The sequence below is a fragment of the Spermophilus citellus genome, assembly GCF_964194105.1.
Source record: "Spermophilus citellus genome assembly, chromosome: 12".
Lineage (NCBI taxonomy): Eukaryota > Metazoa > Chordata > Mammalia > Rodentia > Sciuridae > Spermophilus > Spermophilus citellus.
The window spans coordinates 105,028,011-105,039,117 of record NC_138198.1 but is presented as its reverse complement, the minus strand read 5'-3'; the positions used below and the strand labels follow the sequence as shown (position 1 = coordinate 105,039,117).

Genomic DNA, 11,107 nt, shown 5'->3' with positions numbered 1-11,107 from the left:
CTCTAAAGTGACGAGAGGAAAATACCCTGGAAGAAAACTTTTCAAGGAAAATTTCTGCTGAGTGGATTCATCTCGGCATGTCTGTATGCAACAGAAATGGAGGAAAGTTAATGATGTTGATGTTCCTTTAATTTCAAAGTCCTGTGCTATGCATTTTCACATTATTTCATCATCACACAACTATATTTAAGTAGTTATCACTTTAAGTGAGCTCCACTTGGCTAAAGATCTGAAACAGAGCTCCATTCAAAACTACAACTGGCTTAGGTCCAGGGTTGGTGCTCTTTATCATAACCTCCCCACAAGTAGTACTTCTGTGTTTGAAGACACACAGTAGAAATGAAGATTTTGAAAGAACACCTGGAAAATCTGTTACTCGGGGAACAGCCAAATATTTTTCAAGGTCCATTTGAAGATGCCCTCCTCTGGAATATCTTCATATCTGAGGAGAAGGAATAGACTCAAAAACTCTTACTGCTATGAATACTCATTCGGTACTTCCTGATTACAGACTTGTATTGCCCATGCTGCTTTCCGGCTTAATTAGACTCTCCTAGGCAATTTATCAAGTACCTAGGAATAAGTGCTGAATGGGGAGCTAAGAAAACTGTATTCTAGGCCCGTCTGAGTCACCAACTACCTGTATGAGACCTCCTTAGTTCTGCCTGACACAGTAGGTGCTTAATACCTGATATGATTAGTTGGGCTTAATGTTCTGTCAGCAGGGGCTTGGGTGTCCCTAACTTTTTAAAAAGCAGCAACTTCCGTGGCGCAGCTGTAATTTTCGGGCCTTGCTGCCTGCCTCCTGTAGGGCAAACACACGAAGTTGGGGCCTGGGAACATCCTCCGAACAGTAGAAACGTTAGGGAAGATAAGCAATTAAGGCAATACAGCAAGGCGCTCATCTTTTAGACTTCACGATGACCACTTGGAGCATGCACTGTTAATAGTACTTTTACTCGTGCGGCGACCAAGATTCAGGTGGAAGAAAATTACCTGGCATCTCCCGTACCCTAGTCTCGGAACGCGCATAAAAGACCCCGGGTCCCGGCTTATTTACAACCTGGCCCCGCCCCCGTCTCCAGCACGAGGGTCCCGCCCACTTATTTGCAAAGGGCGCGCCCTGCACGCGCCGGGCACTGGGCTTCTCCAGAACCCTTTCTGCCCCTAGCGCGTCTAGTTCTCGAGTGGGCGCGAGGTCTCCCCGGGGACTAAGCACGTGTTCACTCCCGGCTTCACGACGGATAACAGACGAAGCGGCTGTCCCGGGAAGGCCCCACCCAATGGCGCTAATAGCCATAGGGGGTTCGGGGTCAGGTGGTATAGAGGCGTCGTGCTCTCAGTCCTCCTAAATCCCCGCTTCTCTCCCCAACCCCTAAGGGAGCGCGCCGAAGACCAACTCAAGCGAAACCGCGGGTGTCCCACCCCGCGCGGCCGCGCCTCGCCTCACGTTCGACGGGGGAGGCGGGACCAATCAGCGAGCTACGTCTCCCTTCCGATTCGAGGCCCCCGACGCGCGGCTCACACCCCGAGCTCCCCCGCGCGCCGATTGGCTGCGCGCGCCGCCGGTCCAGCTGGGAGGCGGAGCGGGCCGAAGGCAAAGAGAGGTGGGGAGGCGGTGGCCCGCGACTCCCCGCGCACCGCTCGGCCCCCGGCCCTTCCCGCAGCGCCCGGCCTCCTTCCTTCCCTCCTCCGCTCCCTCCGTCTTCCGTGCGCGCTCCGCGCAGCGCTCGGCCGGCGTGCCTCGCGCCCTAACGGGCGGCTGGGGGCGCCAATCAGCGGGCGGCAGGGTGCCAGCCCCGGGGCTGCGCCGGCGAATCGGCGGGGCTCGCGGCCCGGGGTGGGAGGCGGGTCTACCGCGCGGCAGCGGCGGCGGAGGAGCAGCGAGCTTGCAGCCCGCGAGCGCCGAGCGAGCCGCCCGGAGGTGGGTGCGCTGCGGCCGACGGGCGAGGCGGAGAGCGGAAGCGGAGGTGGGCCGGCGGGCGAGGGCGCGGCCGTGCGGGCGCCGGGAGGGGCGGCGGGCGCGCGCCCGAGGGGAGGAGGGGCAGCGGGCGTCCCCACCCCCTCCTCCGCGGGCGGCGGCCGGGCCCCTTCCCCGCGCGCCCGCACGGCCTCCTTTCCCTATGCGCCGGGGCCGCCCGCCGGGCACGGGCCGGGGGGCGGGGGCTCTGGGGCCGAGAGTGTTGTCAGTTCCGCCTTCAATCGCCCATTCCCCTCTTCCCCTCCCAGCCCCCTCCATCCCATCGGAAGAGGAAGGAACAAAAGGTCCCGGGCCCCCCGGATCTGACGGGGCGGGACCTGGCGCCTCAGTGCAGGTAAAGCCTGGGCGCCCGCTGGCCTCGCAGGGGTGTGTTTGTGTGCGGCCGCGGCCGGCATGTCACATGGCCACGGAGGGTGGGGGCTGGGTGTGGCGGGGCCGTGGGCGCGCGGGCAGGGGTCGGCGCCGGGGGAAGGGGCTCTGCGCTCCAGCCTAGCCCGGCCGGGCGGACTCCCTCTTCCCTTCCTTTGCGCGGCTCTCACGCTCGGCACTTTCTGGTTCTGATTTCCAAAGCCGAAGGGCCAGAGCTCTTGTTGCAGGAGTTGCGAAGCCGAGTTTGGAGCGTGTGTTACTTTGCTTCCACTTTTCCCCGTCCTGTAACCTTTGTTAACCATAATAGTCGTGGGTGCTGAATAGTTTGTGTACACTCACTGACGCGCTCACGCTGATACTCTGCGGGGACCATCACGCACTTGTGAAAGTTGCTCGGTGGGTGCAGCCTATTAGTTTTTTTTTTTTTTTTTTTAAATCACATGCTTTTAGAAAGCACGCTGATTGATTTCACCAATTTCAAACTTGGTTTTCAGAATGGCAGCTTGAATTACTTTGTTTTCTTCTGAGGAACACTGCCCTTAGGTCAGGTACTTTTGTCTTTTACTTACCCTTTCGTGGTTACGGTTTCCTTCTTATCCTTAAACAAAAGGAAAACAACACCTAGGTTGGTTTTGTTATTCCTTTTGACATAAAAGCTAAGTGCTACTCATTTGGTTGTCAATCAAAGCTTTATTTTAAAAATCCAGGTAAAACGAATTTGGAAGCAACATTTTTTTTTTTTTTGTTGTTGTTGTTAGTAATGTAAAAAAATTGCTTGCTAAACAGTTTGGATCATCCTAAATTGTGGCATTTAAAAATTTTAAAACTATGTGTGTAAAACAGTGTAAACTTACGTGGAGTAATTTTCAAAAATGGTTCCTGAAATATGAATTGATTTTCAAAATTCCTTTTCATTTTCTCACATGATTTCATATGAATTGAATGTATACCACTGATAAGCTCAAAGAAAGCCATTTAATAGGAGCATAAATTTGCTGTTATGTTAAACATGTATTGGCTGTAATTTAACTTTTGATCCCTTTGTTTTAGAAGTTTCCTTCTTAAAGAGACGTGTTGGCCAACAGTTAAATGAAGTGTGAAAGTTTTTGATGTGAGAGTCAGTACAGCAGAAGTAGCAGAGATGGGAGGAATGTAAAATGGATTTCATGAAAGTATCAGTTTGAGAATTTTTTTGTTTGCTTTAAGAAATGATATAGAATGTTTAAGTAATTTTCTCTCAAAAGATCATTTAGCAAATGTTCACATTAAATTCAGAAAATAACACTGATTTTATTTTTAAAGTTCCTTAGTTTTTGCTATAATTTAGCTGTGGTAGTGGTAAATATAAATAGTTCACTTATTTGGGCTTTTCTAAGGTGCCCACTTAAAGGCTTAATGTTAAAATCTTGTGGATTTATTTGAGTTTAGGGAAATTCGTTGGCCAGGTTTAATTGATGTAGTGTGGTTGCAAACACCCACTTTATATATATATATATATATATATATATTTTTTTTTGTAAGAAATTGCTAGTACAGCGTGTTTTTTGTACTTTGTAGCTACACCTCTGACTTAACAGTATAGTTCTTCAACAAAATTTGTTTTATCAAGGTTGTAACTTACCTGTATCTAACTCTATACAACCTGTAAGGTTTGTGAAGTAATAGTCTCATAAGAAACTGCAGGGTAATTTCCTGATTGTGGTTTGTCAGGTGTGGTACATATTTTAACTCTGAAGTTAGAAGAGAGGGGATGGTTTAGTGTATTTCAACAGTTCTCCTTAACAGAAACAAAGGTTGTTTCTACTCAAAAGAGCAATAGGTGCCTTTTACATTTTCATATTGTAAATATTAGAATAATGTCATAGTCTTATTACTTCACATTGAGATTGAAGCTTTTATATTGTAAGTAAAACAATTTAGCTGCATAAACTGCTGGTTAAGGACCTTTTGAATTTTTATGTTTTGTAAATATTGTCAATTTTAAATTTTAGGTGTAAAGGTTTTCCTTATTGTTTGCTTTTGATTTTGTTGGTATTGTGCTTTAGAACTCCAGAAACTGTTTTGTAGCAGCATTTTTGTACAGGTGTTTGTGTAATGTATATAAAGGCTGTATTTAGTGGAGTCTGGCAGATGGAGGTTTGTTCATACTCTTGGGACAAGAATCATTTTTAGAGGGTGGAAAGGGGCATGTGTTTTTAGATTCTTTGCCTTTTGGTAGGAGAGGTTTTTTTTGTTTTTGTTTTTGTTTTTTTAAGGCCCTTTATTTCTGTAAGGGGAAAGATGCTTTCCACTAAGTATTACAAAGGTATATCAGAAAATGTGAAATTTAAGGATTTCAAAACAAGTTCAGGAGAGGTTACACATTTGTTTAACAAGTAATTTGTAGTTATTGGACAAATAGCATTTATTCATTTGAAACAGCTTTTTCTGTGTCAGGCCCTGGTCTAAGTAATAAAGCTTCTGACAGTAAACAAGTACACCTCTGTTCTTAATGGAATTAGGAAAGTAGTAACTTCTCACATCTCTTGCTTTAGTCCCCAGTGGTTAGCATAAGAAAATTAATTGTATTAGTGTACAGATTGGAGAAGCATGCAGTAAATTCATTATTGGGCCATTTCCTAAAATGTACTGCTTTCTGTCAGATGTACAGAAGTGGGGAAGATTTGAAATGTTAACAGTATCACTGGGAACAATTTGTGTTACACCTGTCACCATTTTTGCAGTCTATATACTGAAGATAGGGCCAGTTTTTCAGAAAGGTGTTTGTTGGTGAACAGATGATGTACAGTGGTGGAGCCTCCGTTTGGTTAACCATTGCCCTTTAGTTACAGAAAATGGTAAAGGAAAGAAAGCAAACTTCAGTTAGGTTCCAGTGAAAGGATGAGGAGTAATACGTAAAAATAATTAAATCAAGAATAATTGGGTAGCGATCTGATGTAGGGGAAATGCCTTGGATTTTGAATCTTAGGCTAATATGTGGCTTCTTGGTTACAATAATGGGTAAATTACTTAACTCCAGAGTCTTATTTTCTGACTGAAAATGGAGGTAATGATGTCTTTTTCTTATGGTTATTATGAAGGTTCAGTATTCGTGGTTAAAGTACCTAGAACATTGCCTGAGACATAGGGCCTTCCCAAACAATCTCTTCCTCTCTTCTAGTTGTGGGTTTTTGTAATTTAGGCTCTTTCTGATCTAAATGATTTGCCTACACTCTTATCCTTGACCTATTGTAAAAGGCTGTTGAGAAGCAGACACTAAGCAGCAAAGGCCTGGGGTAGCTAGACTGTCCCAGTCTTACCTTAAATTATAGGAGAGCCCTAGAGATCCTTAGTCAGAACTTGTTGGCATTTATTAAAATGTTCCCAACAAGCAAAGTTTATCTGGCTTCTAAACCCACAGTAGATTAGAAACCAGTAGATTATGGGTAATGTGGGAACTTTTAACAGAGGTGTGGTGGGGAGTAGATAGGAGAATGGGGAACTGTTAGCTTACTGCCTAGTGTAAGGAAAAAAACAAAAACAAAAACAAATAACAGCTTGGTAAGGATAATAGAGGTAATCTACAAGACAAAAATATTCAAAGCTTGACTAGCATGTCTTGGGCCATGAAGTGCAGGACCAGACCTGAAAGTCTGGTAATGAATGTTCATTAATTAGCTTAAGTCATGTTTGGGAAAACCTTTTTAAGAGTGTAGTAATCTATGCAACATACTTCAGGTTGTTATTCAGGATGATTAACTGAAGTTCTTAAGGGGTTAGAGCATTGTACTATATAGCAAAGGCCTTATTTCATGAAAAATCCACAGTATACTGTGATCAAGATGTTTCACCTTTGTTTTGCCATTCAGAGAACCTTGGTTCCAGACTGAAAAGTCTTCATGCTAGCCTCTAGTAGAAGGATGACCTTAGTGGTACAACACCCTGTGCCATAACTTTTCTTCAGAGTAAATCATTCTTTTTGTCAGTGTGCAGCAGTATCACTTGCACATTTAGACAGAATGTGTTAGAGATTTCCAGGGTAGAGTAAGTGGGGATAGTTGGCCATAGTCTGTGTTGTGTCTTTTGCCCATTAGTAGTTTTGATAATTTATTTGGATCTTCCTTTTTCTTACCTCAGAGTTATTTTCTAGCTCATCTACTTAATCAAATAATTACTAGTGACCTTGAAATAGGTAGTCTTGGTTAGTTAAAAAAAAAAAAAAGATTCATTTTTAGCAGTAGTACAGAAGCAGACAACCTTTTCCATTGAAGAATGCACAGAGGCTTATTGCTTATCACTGATCAATTTCGATTATTTCTAAAGATTGGTATAGTTACTTTTTTCTTATATGAAGAACTCTCTAAAATTTTAAATTCTTTTTAGGTGTACATGACAGAGTGTATTTTGATGTCTTATACATACTTGGAGTATAACTTCCCATTCTTGTGGTTGTACATGATTTTGGTATAATTATGAGGCATTCAGTTAGGATATATTTCAGTGCTGATTCTAGATTTACATCTCAAAGGTAGCTTTCAACATCTATTCAGCAATTTGATGTAGAGAGAATATAATTTTTCCAAACCAGGTGGATTTAGACAATGTCTCTAGTTTGGTCACATTAGCTAGACATATTAGGGTAATTCTGTGACTTCCCTGCTTGGCTCACATTCTGGAGTGTGAGTGATTCTGTTTAGTTAAAACTGAGCCATACTGTTAAGACAGGTGCTTGGTAATTTAGATATATATCTATGTTTGTACTCTTAAATCCTGACATGTTTTATTCTTACTAAAATTTGTGAATTTACTGTGAAATTGTCACTAATTCTTCCCCATCTGTAATTTTTCAAAATCTAAGATTATATTGGCCTCAACACTGGAGCAGTGGAAAGTGAGTATAGACTTTTGTCTAGTTTGCATCTGAAAACTTGGGATTTCTTTGAATAATCTACAGTGCTCAATATCCTTCCTTTTTGGGGATAGTGTCAGGTTTAAGATATTTAATTAGTAAGGAAGAATAATTTTGAGTGAACCATTGGACATCCATGTGTTCATTACCTTGAGTCTCTTAGGTCAAAGAGGACTTGATTGGAGGAAGTAGCATAGTAAGTCTGTGATCTCATAGTTTTCTTAAAAGTGAACTTCATTTTTCATGTGCAGCTACTTCCTAAAATTCTCTAAAGAGATAATGTTTAAGGTCTTGTAAGTATTAAGAAAGTGTTCCATCTTAATAACATCTTTCATTTCAGGATGTGGGGTGGTGAATCTGATGTGCAATCCACTATATCAGGCTTATGAATGTACAATGGAAGCTGTGCCCACGCCTTTCCCCTTGTTCATGTTAGTTGGATAATTGACCAATTTTCTTTTTCCTTTTTATTTTTTTAAAGTATCTTTATATTTTATTTATTTATTTATTTATTTATTTATGTGTTGCTGAGGATTGAACCCAGGGCCCAGGGCCTCCGACGTGCTAGGTGAGCGCTCTAACGCTGAGCCACAATCCCAGCCCCTCAACTTTCTTTTAAAAAAATGTTTTAGTATCAGCAGGGTCCGTCTGTGGCTTGAGGTTTGTGCATTGGCTACTTCTGCTCTAAAGTAATAATTTTCATTTTTTTAAGCACATGCACATCTGTGCATATAGCAGCAACCAGAAAGCTTTAAGAGAAATGTTATGCAGAACTGCAAAATAGAAAAAGATAAAAAATAAAACTTTTTTGTGGGAGGATATAAAGCTTTTTTGGGAGGGGAAATGGGCCGATGCAGTAGCACTGGGTGATCGTGATAGTTTTCTCATTCTAGCACCAAGGAAGTCTTTGAAGCACCACTGGGGAGCATTAGGCCTTAGAGAAGTCTGCTGTATCTAACCGGGGCTGCTGGCCACATGTGGCTATTTCACACTTAACATGCAGCTACTGTGACTCAGGAACTGATGTTAAATTTTATTAAGTTTTAATTCATTTTAATCTAAGTTTAGAGAGCCATATGTGGCTAGTGGGTGCTGTAACAGCACAGTTAAAGGACATTTCCATCATCATAGAAAGTTCTGTTGGACAGTGCTACTCTAGACTTAATGAAATTTTTACAGCCTGAGGACCTAACTCACATGACTTGATGCTGGTGCTAGGTCTGTTTAGAGAGGCAAGATGACTGGGAGTTCAAAGGGCCATTGGGGTGCTTAATACTCCTGTTGATTTGAGTCTGGACCTGGGTGGTCTTGTGATGGATGATTATTTATAATCTGGGAATGATAAATCAATATGTAAGTTGTATGTTTACAAGCTGATCATAGAGCTACAGATGCCGCTGAGCTCATTAAAGGTGAAAGACGTATAACTTGAGCATAGAACAGGTAGTCTGAACTACTTGCTTCTATGGTTAAATACAAACTCACATTAGATTTTGACAGTTCATAAAGTTGAGCACATGAATGTTTTCTGTTTGCTTTTGTTTAAAAGGCACACATTATCCATTGTTCACCATGGGGCCAACTTAGTTTTCCAGTTGGCAGTGTCTTTCCTTACTAGCTTACAACTTTGGGAAGAACATAGTTACAGTGAGAATTGAGAAATCTGTTTTTTTTTTTTTTGTTTTACTAGATTTTATGTGTTGTGATTTTTTTTTAAAATGCTGCTTATTCCGATTACCTATGATTTTTTGACTAATAGTTGTGAAATTTCAGGTCTTCACTGATGCATTTTATCTCTGTGTGTTTGGACATAGATTGTCAATAATCTAATATAGTAACTTTATATTCTTTCCAGGGAAACTGTAGATGTTCTGTGAGGCAGTACCATCATATTTTCAAGTATTTTATGTTGACTATGAATTATTTAATTTTTTTTCCCCTGAAACGAAAATTCCCGTAGTTATTTGGGGAATATTATGTTATTTTTGTACAACTTGAATATATATGAAACTTCTTTTCCCTATATCCCTTTTCAAAGGTATTTGCTTTCTGTATTTTCTGTTTGTAATTTCAGCTCTGTGAGGCATTTTTGCTAGTCTTTTTCGAGCTCCTTTTCCCACTGCTGTTCCAGTTCAGCTGCCAGGTTTACCAGGTTTAGCAGTCTTTTCTCAATGACAGTACTACTTGGATCAGTGTTTGTCATTATTGACTAAATTTCTTTTCTTTTTTTTTTTTTTTGTATTGGGGATTTAACCCAGGAGTGCTTTACCACTGAGTCACATCCCCAGTCCTTTTTATTTTTTTATTTTATTTTATTTTTTTTAATTTTATTTTTTTTATTGGTTGTTCACAACATTACAAAGCTCTTGACATATCATATTTCATACATTAGATTGAAGTGGGTTATGAACCCCCAATTTTACCCGAAATGCAGATTGCAGAATCACGTCGGTTACACATCCACAATTTTACATAATGCCCTATTAGTAATTGTTGTATTCTGCTACCTTTCCTATCCCCTACTATCCCCCCTCCCCTCCCCTCCCATCTTCTCTCTCTACCCCATCTACTGTAATTCATTTCTCTCCTTGATTATTTTCCCATTCCCCTCACCACCTCTTATATGTAATTTTGTATAGCAAAGAGGGTCTCCCTTCATTTCCATGCAATATTCCTTTTCTCTCCCTTTCCCTCCCATCTCATGTCTCTGTTTAATGTTAATCTTTTCTTCCTGCTCTTCCTCCCTGCTCTGTTCATAGCTGCTCTCATTATATCAAAGAAGACATTTGGTATTTGTTTTTTAGGGATTGGCTAGCTTCACTAAGCATAATCTGCTCTAGTGCCATCCATTTCCCTGCAAATTCTATGATTTTGTCATTTTTTATTGCTGCATATTACTCCATTGTGTATAGATGCCACATTTTTTTAATCCATTCATCTATTGAAGGGCATCTGGGTTGGTTCCACAGTCTAGCTCTTGTGAATTGTGCTGCTATGAACATCGATGTGGCAGTATCCCTGTATCATGCTCTTTTAAGGTCTTCAGGGAATAGTCCGAGAAGGGCAATAGCAGGGTCAAATGGTGGTTCCATTCCCAGCTTTCCCAGGAATCTCCAAACTGCTTTCCAAATTGGCCGCACCAATTTGCAGTCCCACCAGCAGTGTACAAGTGTACCCTTTTCTCCACATCCTCGCCAGCACTTGTTGTTGTTTGACTTCATAGTGGCTGCCAATCTTACTGGAGTGAGATGGTATCTTAGGGTGGTTTTGATTTGCATTTCTCTGACTGCTAGAGATGGTGAGCATTTTTTCATGTACTTGTTGATTGATTGTATATCCTCCTCTGAGAAGTGTCTGTTCAGGTCCTTGGCCCATTTGTTGATTGGGTTATTTGTTATCTTATTGTCTAATTTTTTGAGTTCTTTGTATACTCTGGATATTAGGGCTCTATCTGAATTGTGAGGAGTAAAAATTTGTTCCCAGGATGTAGGCTCCCTATTTACCTCTCTTATTGTTTCTCTTGCTGAGAAAAAACTTTTTAGTTTAAGTAAGTCCCATTTGTTGATTCTTGTTATTAACTCTTGTGCTATGGGTGTCCTATTAAGGAATTTGGAGCCTGACCCCACAATATGTAGATTGGAGCCAACTTTTTCTTCTATCAGACACAGAGTCTCTGATTTGATATCAAGCTCCTTGATCCATTTTGAGTTAACTTTTGTGCATGGTGAGAGAAAGGGATTCAGTTTCATTTTGCTGCATATGGATTTCCAGTTTTCCCAACACCATTTGTTGAAGATGCTATCCTTCTTCCATTGCATGCTTTTAGCCCCTTTATCAAATATAAGATAGTTGTAACTTTGTGGATTAGT

At 41.6% G+C, this 11,107-nt stretch overlaps 1 protein-coding gene across 15 annotated transcripts in view; it reads left to right on the top strand.

The window, feature by feature from the left end:
* Positions 1-1,317: 1,317 nt before the first annotated feature.
* SMAD2 (SMAD family member 2) overlaps positions 1,318-11,107 on the top strand; it is a gene marked incomplete at its 3' end in the record, with an annotated part of 92,608 nt that continues 82,818 nt past the window's right edge. For 2 of the 15 annotated variants that reach the window (XM_081262776.1, XM_081262775.1), the window contains exons 1-2: positions 1,331-1,970; positions 2,230-2,315. Of the gene's footprint in view, positions 1,971-2,229; positions 2,316-2,844; positions 2,894-11,107 lie in introns of all 15 variants that reach the window. The other 13 variants (XM_081262777.1, XM_081262779.1, XM_081262766.1 and 10 more) reach the window with 10 other exon arrangements.